This window comes from Bos taurus, chromosome 12 (assembly GCF_002263795.3).
Source record: "Bos taurus isolate L1 Dominette 01449 registration number 42190680 breed Hereford chromosome 12, ARS-UCD2.0, whole genome shotgun sequence".
Lineage (NCBI taxonomy): Eukaryota > Metazoa > Chordata > Mammalia > Artiodactyla > Bovidae > Bos > Bos taurus.
The window spans coordinates 3,989,924-4,000,928 of record NC_037339.1 but is presented as its reverse complement, the minus strand read 5'-3'; the positions used below and the strand labels follow the sequence as shown (position 1 = coordinate 4,000,928).

General features: G+C 38.6%; 1 long non-coding RNA gene across 1 annotated transcript; it reads right to left on the bottom strand.

Annotated features, from left to right (window-relative positions):
• Positions 1–3,344: 3,344 nt before the first annotated feature.
• Positions 3,345–8,874, bottom strand: LOC132346735 (uncharacterized). The gene is made up of 3 exons (XR_009496651.1): positions 8,687–8,874; positions 7,422–7,548; positions 3,345–3,441 (listed from the first exon to the last, which is right to left on the bottom strand). It is a non-coding gene; the product is annotated as an uncharacterized lncRNA (long non-coding RNA).
• Positions 8,875–11,005: the final 2,131 nt, after the last annotated feature.

The window sequence follows — 11,005 nt, the reverse complement described above, 5'->3', positions numbered from 1 at the left end:
TATGTTTCAACATTCTCATACGAGATGTCTCAGAAGTAGAAAGGGGAGAATAAGGGATTGAAATATATTTGAGAAAAGTTATGACTGAAAACATCCCGTATCTGAAGAAGAAAATAGATATTGATGAGTAGAAGTAACAGAGAACCCCAAAAAGATGAATCCATACAAACCCATATCACACATATGGTAAGTAAAACAGCAAAAGTTGAAAATAAAGATAGAATTCTAAAGGCCACAAGAAAAAAACACAGAATTATATATAAGGAAATTCAAATAAGGCTATTAGCTAACTTCTTTGTAGAAACTGCAGGCCAGAAGAGAGTAGCATGATATATTCAGGGTTAAAAGGCAAAATCTGAAACCTAGGACACTCTATCCAACAAGACTATTATTTAGAACACAAAGAAAGATAAAGAACTTCTCAGACAGGTCAAAGCCAAAAGAATTTATCAATGCTTAACCTATTTTAAAATAAATGTTTGATGGTTTTCTAAAAGAGGAAATATATATATAAAAGTGCCTGATGAACTATGGATGGAGGTTCGTGACATTGTACAGGAGACAGGAATCAAGACCATCCCCAAGAAAAAGAAATGCAAAAAAGCAAAATGGCTGTCTGAGGAGGCCTTACAAATAGCTGTGAAAAGAAGAGAAGCGAAAAGCAAAGGAGAAAAGGAAAGATATACCCATTTGAATGCAGAGTTCCAAAGAATAGCAAGGAGAGATAAGAAGACTTCCTCAGTGATCAGTGCAAAGAAATAGAGGAAAACAATAGAACGGAAAAGACTAGAGATCTCTTCAAGAAAATCAGAGATACCAAGGGGACATTTCATGCAAAGATGGGCTCAATAAAGGACAGAAATGGTGGGGACCTAACAGAAGCAGAAGATATTAAGAAAAGGTGGCAAGAATACACAGAAGAACTGTACAAAAAAGATCTTCATGACCCAGATAATCATGATGATGTTATCACTCACCTAGAGCCAGAGATCCTGGAATGTGAAGTCAAGTGGTCCTTAGGAAGCATCACTATGAACAAAGCTAGTGGAGGTGATGGAATTCCAGTGGAGCTATTTCAAATCCTGAAAGATGATGCTGTGAAAGTGCTACACTCAATATGCCAGCACATTTGGAAAACTCAGCAGTGGCCACAGGACTGGAAAAGTCAGTTTTCATTCCAATCCCAAAGAAAGGAAATGCCAAAGAATGCTCAAACTACCACACAATTGCACTCATCTCACATGCTAGCAAAGTAATGCACAAAATTCTCCAAGCCAGGCTTCAGTGATACGTGAACCGTGAACTTCCACATGTTCAAGCTGGTCTTAGCAAAGGCAGAGTAACCAGAGATCAAATTGCCAGTTTCCGCTGAATCATGAAAAAATAAGAGAGTTCCAGAGAAACATCTATTTCTGTTTTCTTGACTATGCCAAAGCCTTTGACTCTGTGGATCACAATAAACTGTGGAAAATTCTGAAAGATATGGGAATACAAGACCACCTGACCTGCCTCTTGAGAAACCTGTATGTAGGTCAGGAAGCAACAGTTAGAACTGGACATGAAACAACAGACTGGTTCAAAATAGTCAAGGCTATATATCGTCACCCTGCTTATTTAACTTATATGCAGAGAACATCATGAGAAATGCTGGGCTGGAAGAAGCACAAGCTAGAATCAAGATTGGTGGGAGAAATCTCAATAATCTCAGATACACAGATGACACCACCCTTATGGCAGAAAGTGAAGAACTTAAGAGCCTCTTGATGAAACTGAAAGAGGAGAGTGAAAAAGTAGGCCTAAAGCTCAACATTCAGAAAACTAAGATCATGGCATCTGGTCCCATCACTTCATGAGAAATAGATGGGGAAACAGTGAAAATAGTGTCAGACTTTTTTGGGGGGGTCCCCAAAATCACTGTAGATGGTGATAGCAGCCATGAAATTAAAAGACGCTTACTCTTTGGAAGGAAAGTTATGACCAACCTAGACAGCATTCAAAAGTAGAGACATTTTTTTGCCAACAAAGTTCCATCTAGTCAAAGCTATGGTTTTTCCAGTGGTCGTGTATGGATGTGAGAGTTGGACTGTGAAGAAGGCTGAGCACTGAAGAATTGATGCTTTTGAACTGTGGTGTTGGAGAAGACTCTTGAGACTCCTTGGACTGCAAGGAGATCCAACCAGTCCATTCTGAAGGAGATCAGTCCTGGGATTTCTTTAAGAAGGAATGATGCTAAAGCTGAAACTCCAGTACTTTGGCCACCTCATGAGAAGAGTTGTCTCATTGGAAAAGACTCTGATGCTGGGAGGGATTGGGGGCAGGAGGAGAAGGGGACAACAGAGGATGAGATGGCTGGATGGCATCACTGAGTTGATGGACATGAGTTTGAGTGAACTCCAGGAGTTGGTGATGGACAGGGTGCCCTGGCGTGCTGCGATTCATGGGGTTGCAAAAATCGGACACAACTGAGCGACTGAACTGAAATTACCTCTATATCATTGAATCACATGGCTTTTTATAAACCTATGAAAAGTAAGGTGAAGAAACTGGCTGAATTGTTTATATAAATGGCTAACCACCATAGCTCAGTTGGTAAAGAATCCGCCTGCAATGCAGGAGATGCCGATTCGATTCCTGGGTCAGGAAGATCTGCTGGAGAAGGGATAGGCTACCCACTTCAGTATTCTTGGGCTTCTCTTGTGGCTCAACTGGTAAAGGATCCACCTGCAATGCAGGAGACCAGAGTTTGATTCCTGGGTTGGGAAGATCCCCTGGAGAAGGAATGGCTATCCACTCTGGTATTCTGGCCTGGAGAATTCCAAGGACAGTCCATGGGGTCACAAAGAGTTGGACACCACTGGTCAACTTTTACAACCACCATATTTACATCATTTATTAAGTTACTACCATTTTCTGTTAAATTTAAATGCTTCAACTGTTCTACATTAGTTTTATAATTACCTGTGTCACAATACCAGGACCACCACACTCTCAATTATTAAAACTTTGCAATACTTTCTAAATATTTGGTAATATATGCATGTTCATTACTCTTTCATTTTTTTTTCCTGATGATTCTTACAAGTTTATTATTCTGGATGATCATTTGTGCCATTTTATCAAAAAAGAGTTTATTCCAGAACATTTTGAACTATTAACATTTTAAGAGATTTTTTGAATTACAAGAAAATGCTATTTGGAGAGGATGAGAAAATAAGATGAAGTTGATGGTGAACTCATATTCCCCAAATTAGTGGAAGTATAGCATAGTAAATCAGGATGAAACTATAAATGTGATATAACATGATGATCTGCTAAGAAGCTTTAAGGAAAAATTTCACAATCTCTTCAATACTCTAAAATTTATTGATTTCTTCTGATTTTAACTATTTGTCCAATAAAGAGGGTAAGTTTCCTAAGTTTTCAATCCTCTTATACAAGGACCTGCAAAAGAAGAAAATTAAGGATGAATAAATTAGGCATAAATAAATTAATTAGTAAGAAAGAAAAACTCTATAATAATTCGTAATGATGTTATAGCATTTTTAAAGTTTTAATATAAAAATCATGCATTTGCTGGCTGCTGCTGCTGCTGCTGCTGCTGCTGCTAAGTCACTTCAGTCATGTCCGACTCTGTGCGACCCCATAGACGGCAGCCCACCAGGCTCCCCTGTCCCTGGGGTTCTCCAGGCAAGAACACTGGAGTGGGTTGCCATTTCCTTCTCCAATGCATGAAAGTGAAAAGTGAAAGTGAAGTTGCTCAGTAGTGTCCAGACTCTTAGCGATCCCATGGACTGCAGCTTGCCAGGCTCCTCCATCCATGGGATTTTCCAGGCAAGAGTACTGGAGTGGGGTGCCATTGCCTTCTCTGCTACTACTCATTTAAATACATTTCCTTTTTTTTTTTTTTTTTTAAATTTTATTTTACATTCAGGGCCAGTGCCCAAGATGAATTTGCAATAATTTCTCAGGTTGCTTTGAAAAATGTCTATAAATTCTTTAACTTTTATAAAAAATAGAAGTCAAACCAGAAGAATAAACAGTATGTGATAAATTGATATATTTTCTTTACTTGAGAACATGGACTATTTTCTCTCCTATATATTTGGCTTTTTTGGCTTTAAACATTTTCATTTCAATCAAAGTATAATTTTGAAGGAAGACTGTGTCTTGAGTTTTACTGAAGACTCAGCTATGTTTTCTTTTTCACTGACTGCACTGAAACCAAATGTCCTGGCTGAGAAAACTCAGTGACCATTTGAGGTACCCACTGCCCACTGACTTAACTGCCCATCAGCCCTATCGATTCAGTCAGTTCAGTCGCTCAGTCTTGTCCAACTCTGCGACCCCATGAATCGCAGCATGCCAGCCCTCCCTGTCTTATAATGATCTGTAAATGTATTTGGAAGGCCTGACAGTGAGATTGATCCAATAATAAATAACCCTAAGAAAGAAGCTGGAAAACCAAATATTCTTCTATTATCACCTCAGCATCCACTGTAGTTAGCTCCATGACAGAAAAGAAAGAAAGATATTTGATGACAAGTGGCAACACTTCTGACTAAATGATGGGAGAGTTTTTAGCTGTGCCCTTGAGAGGGAGTGGCTGTGTATGACATGTGTGCAATTACTCAATGATCAGAGTGTGTATGCATGTGCATACATGATGTTGAGTAGTTCATATCCTAATATATTAGGTTTTAAAATTTTAAATGCTGTCAGTAAGCCTCTCTGTGTGCACACCTACAGAGCCAGCAAATGCCTATCACCAAGACTGTTATGATCTCTAATAACCAGCTACATGTTGGGTAAACTCATTTCTGTTTAGAAATATCAAATTATTGGACCATTTGCTACATTTCTAGTGTGAAAGGCTTGGGGGAATCTATCAACATCCTAAACTCATATTTGCCATGAAAAAATTTTACTTGTCTCTGAATTATTACTTGGCCTCTGAAAAGCATTATGATTATTTGGCTCCCTTGGAGAGATAATTTACCTCATATGGACAAGCACTTTCCTCCCAAGAGGGAATAGTTTTAGTAACTTGTGCCTCATAGGATCAAAAATACTTTTGTTTCTTTAGTGCTGATAGCTTCTTTCAACTGGTGAGAAGACTAATCATTAGACAAATACCAAGTCAATTAAATAATATGTTTGTATTCACAGCAATTAGGTTGCACTTCAATTTCTGTTCTGTACTCATAACTTGCAGAAGGAAATTTTGGAACATCATTTGCAATCTTTTATTATTGAATTAGGAATTTGTAGACTGCCTTTCATGTTTTTGAATATATATCTATTAATACATATTATGCAACATATAGTAATATATATTCATGCATGCTATATATATATTAGAAATGTTTATATATATATGCAAAGTAATATACACTATATATATTAGAAAAGTTTTGAATCTTAATTTCTGAAAAAGGACTCAAAGTACATAAAATTTGAAATGCAATTTTTAAAAGCAAGATAATTTTAGTTTGGAAAACAATAGATAAAAAAATAAAATAGATAAAAAAAATAAAATAGATAAAAAAATAAAATCACGGGCTGTACTTATCTCTTGCCTGCACAGTCCACTTTCTTTTTCTCTTCCTAGACTAGTAGCTAAATAGCTCTGTGCAAGGCTGCTAGATTATTGATTACACCCAGCTCATCAATGGGTCCCAATACACAGACTCAGACATGCACTCACTTCTACATGCACATACACCTGCAGATTCTGAGGTATTTTATTTTATTTTATATTTAGTCTTCCCAAAGGTCTGGTTTTCATTTCTATAAGAAATGTACTCTCTAAATCACCCTGGGCCTCTACCTTGGGCAGCTTTATGCATCCTAAATGAAGACAGCAGGGCCCTGGCCATCCCTTAAGAACAATGTTCTTATTTCAGGATGCAGACACCAAGCAACAGGAGTCCTGAAGCTGCATCTGACTCGAGCTTGTCAAGCTTTACAAGCTGTTATTTTCCTGCCTCCTCACTGTCCTAGGGACTGCCTGATTGTCTTCTTGAAGCTTTTGCCATTGATTTCTGTTCCCTTACTGTGATGCTCTTCCGAAGAGACCTAGGGGCTTGTACAGATTGTTCTAATGAGGGTAACGTACTCTTACAGAGACGCGTGGGAAGCAGGAAGGAAGCATCGGGGATGCCTGAATGAACTCTGCCTGTCTCTGGTAATCTGCATACTACACGTCCTACTCCCTTGAGAGGTTTGGAGTGTCCTGTTTAGGATGGTCAGATTTGTATTTATACAGCCCTGATTTCAGGAATAGGATGAGGATTCTACCCTTTCATTACCTTTTCCCTGAGACATCAGGGAAGGAAGAAAAGGGTCTTTTGTATGTGTGATGCTTCTCAGAAAAATGAGGTTAGTCCACAGAAGGCCTATTCTCAATAACCCATTTTTATAGATTCCATAGATTCTGTATCAATTAGAATAATTTTATCTTTTTTCCTCTGAATTTTGTAAAAACAACAACAACACCACAACACTATATTAGAGGGAGAAAGAGAATTTGAGAGGGAGATACTAAAAATGAGAAAAGGAATCAGTTTCTTAAATGAAAAAAAAATTTCTTGAACATATTATAGTAGTGCTAAAAATGCACTGCAGCAATTGAGATGCAGATTCAAGTTCTGTTTTATTTATTTTTAAAGCGTTAAAGATGCACTCAAAAGACAAGCCATCAGCCAGCAATGACAAAGAACATGAAAATGTATAAGAATAAATTGGGCTTTAATTTTTCTGGACTGAGGATAGACATTTATCATAACTAATGCACTTACAATAGCACAGTACTCTTTTTTGCCACTCTTCTCTTTGGTAATCTCATCTATTTTGTGATGTGTTTTAAACCTAATTAGAAAGCAACAGTCCTGGCTGTTATAAAATGGAGATATTTCTTTTGACCAACATTGGCAAAATTCACTGCAATTAAAGTTACTGCAAAAGTTTATGCAAAAACAGTGCAGTGTTTTTGCTAAATAGTGTGTGAAGTCCTCCCACTTGTGATACCTAATTACTGGTGTCATGCACTCAGCAACAGCATCTGTGCATGCTCAACACTCTTAATGGGCAGCTCCCACAGGACTAATGCCTTTTAATTGATGGCGTTTAGCGTGGCTTTTGGTTTCTCTCTCCTATGAGAAGCTATGCCCTTCTGCTCTCCTGTCCCCAAATGAGCTGGTTCTCTGCTGGGGAACTCACAGTACAGATGGTCAACACAAGGTGAAGATTGCCAGGACTCTAGCTATCAGTCTCTTTTCAGCCAAGATAAAATCTGAATTACTAATCAGCTTCCCTCTGCCCTCCATTGTCTTACTCTTTGCCTAAGCTGTTTACATTCGGATTTAATGCTAATCTCTCTTTGTCAAATGGCTTTATCAAGTCCCATTTGATTTGAAACACACCTTTGTAACTAGCAATTCAGAGCTGGACCATTCCAGGTCCTCAGTACCAGCAGATCATTTCAAACACAAATCATTCTTTCCTTGGGGACAGAGCTAAAGCCTGGTTAAATTTAATCTCTGGCATCATCTGAAACAGGAAGAAAAAGCACTTGAACACAATAGAACTAAATGACAGATCACGTGTCCTTCACATGAATCCAAATAGCACGTCCTCTATAGAATTGTTATCAATGTTATTATGTTTAGCTCTTCATAACCAGCACATTTGGACTTGAGTTTTCTGAACAGTGTACCTTTAGTTATACTTTGATAAGAAGTCAGGTACATAGGAAAAGATAAATGGAATGATATTCACCTTTCACTGTGTAGTCCTTGCCATTTTTCTTTGTTACTAGAGACACTGTTTTAAAAATAATTTGCAACAGTCCAACCCATAAGGCTGTGGTTGTAAAGAAAGTTGCAAAACAGTTTATAACTTGCAGATTTGCAAGGCACAAAACTTCGGAGACTGGGGGCCTGAAAAATAGAAGAGGGTCAACTCTGGTTTAGAAGAGGGCAGAAAACTGGCTACCCACTGCTGGCCAGTTAACAAACATCTGTGTCCTTAGTTTTAAAGATAGCCAGCAGCAGGTCTGCCTGTACAACCACCCAGAGGGAAGTGTCAGTAAGTTCTAATGAAATGGTGTTAATTTTGAGTGATATTTAGTGCAGTGTTCTTTCTGTATTAGAGGGAAAAAAGACATAAAACTGCACTCCCTTAAATCATGAGCCTAGTCCTGGTTTCTAGGCAACCACAACAACAGAATGAAAAAAAAAAAAAAAAAGAATGGAGCCTTTGGAAGATTTTTTTTTCCTGAATAAAATACACGTTTTTGCCTGTCAATCAGTTGTTTTTGTTTCCCACTGCATATTATGTAATGGGATACTTTGAAATCTGTGTTTTAAATTAAGAAAAAATCACTTAAGGGACATTTTGTTACTGCTATTTACTTTATGCTCTAAGAAAGACACCTTATTTTAAAGCAACTTAATGAGATTAAAATGATAAATTTTGTATGTATTAAGAAGTAAATATTCTTACATATATATGTAAAAAATCTGTCCTTTCTGGTAGTAAAGACTAAAAACAAAAGCAATGAAAGCGGTGTTGCAAGACTAAGCAAAGAAATACAGCTAAAGCAATAAATAGATACTTTAATATAAACACTTTATAATGTGGAGAAGTGTCACAGAAGTGGACAGGTAGTATGCCAGATAAACGTTACCTGTTAATGGCTTCTGTAACAATATCGTAAACTGGGTGCCTTAAACTGTAGACATTGATTTCTCACAGTTCTGGAGGCTGGATCCCCAAGATCAGAGTGCAGGCTGATTTAGTTCCTGATGAGCGCCTTTCTTGGCTTGCAGGAAGCTGTCTTCTTACTGTGACCTCATAGAATGAAGAGAAAGGACTAGATTTCTGGTCTCTTAATTCTTAAAAGGGCAGTTAGCCTATTATTAGGATCTCATCCTCCAGAAAAACATCTATTTCTGTTATATTGACTATACCAAAGCCTTTGACTGTGTGGATCACAATAAACTGTGGATGCAGGTCAGGAAACAACAGTTAGAACTGGACATGGAACAACAGACTGGTTCCAAATAGGAAAATGAGTACGTCAAGGCTGTATATTGTCACCCTGTTTATTTAACTTGTATGCGAACTACATCATGAGAAACCCTGGACTGGAAGAAACACAAGCTGGAATTAAGATTGCCGGGAGAAATATCAATAACCTCAAATATGCAGATGACACCACTCTTATGGCAGAAAGTGAAGAGGAACAAGCCTCTTGATGAAGGTGAAAGTGGAGAGTGAAAAAGTTGGCTTAAAGCTCAACATTCAGAAAACGAAGATCATGGCATCCGGTCCCATCACTTCATGGGAAATAGATGAGGAAACAGTGGAAACAGTGTTAGACTTTATTTTTCTGAGCTCCAAAATCACTGCAGATGGTGACTGCAGCCATGAAATTAAAAGACATTTACTCCTTGGAAGGAAAGTTATGACCAACCTACATAGCATATTCAAAAGCAGAGACATTACTTTGCCAACAAAGTTTTGTCTAATCAAGGCTATGGTTTTTCTTGTGGTCATCTATGGATGTGAGAGTTGGACTGTGAAGAAAGCTGAGAGCCAAAGAAGTGATGCTTTTGAACTGTGGTGTTGGAGAAGATTCTTGAGAGTCCATTGGACTGCAAGGAGATCCAAACAGTCCATTCTAAAGGAGATCAGCCCTGGGATTTCTTTGGAAGACTGATGCTAAAGCTGAAACTCCAGTACTTTGGCCACCTCATGAGAAGAGTTGACTCATTGGAAAAGACTCTGATGCTGGGAGGGATTGGGGGCAGGAGGAGAAGGGGACGACAGAGGATGAGATGGCTGGATGGCATCACTGACTCGATGGACATGACTCTGAGTGAACTCCGGGAGTTGGTGATGGACAGGGAGGCCTGGAGTGCTGCGATTCATGGGGTCGAAAAAAGTCGGACACGACTGAGCAACTAATCTGATCTGATCATCCTCCTGAATTTATCTACACCTAACTATATCCAAAGGCCTCACCTCCAAATACCATCATGTTGTGGGGTTAGGGTATCAATCAACATATGCATCTGAGGAGGATACAAATGTTTGGCCCATAACAATTCCTGATGATTATCTGCTTACTAGTATTTTTTAATTTACCTTTATATTAAGTGATTTAATCCTCAAAATAACATTTTGACATAGGAGTTCTTACCTCATATTATAGGTGAGGAAACTAAGTTTCAATAATTAATTATCTTGCCGAAGTTTGATTTTTACTTTGGGTCTTCTGATTTTGAAATCAGAGATTAGCAGAAGCAAAAACACAGACCATGGGATTTTCCAGGCAAGAGTACTGGAGTGGGTTGCCATTTCCTTCTCCAGGGGATCTTCCTGACCCAGGGATCAAACCTGGGTCTCCCGCATTGTAGGCAGACGCTTTACCCTCTGAGCCACCAGGGAAGCCCCTAAATAGTAGAAGTCAAAGTTAAATTATGTTATTCTCATAAGCAGTCCCTGGCATTAACAGTCATAAAATAAGGGTTGTTGAATAGATCAGACATATTTCAATGCTATAGGTCAACACTAGGTATACAGATATAAACAAACACTTCTTGTGAGGATTCACATGGGGGGGATGGGCATAGAGACAGATATTATTATTTACATACAATATTCTGAAGTGTATGGCTGCTGCTGCTAAGTCACTTCAGTCGTGTCCGACTCTGTGTGACCCTATACATGGCAGCCCACCAGGCTCCCCCATCCCTAGGATTCTCCAGGCAAGAACACTGGAGTGGGTTGTCATTTCCTTCTCCAATGCATGAAAGTGAAAAGTGAAAGTGAAGTCACTCAGTCACGTCCGATCCTCAGCGACCCCATGGACTGCAGCTATCCAGGCTCCTCCATCCATGGGATTTTCCAGGCAAGAGTACTGCAGTGGGGTGCCACTGCCTTCTCCGAAGTGTATGGCAGAGCTTATTATATTATATATATTATATTATATATATTATTA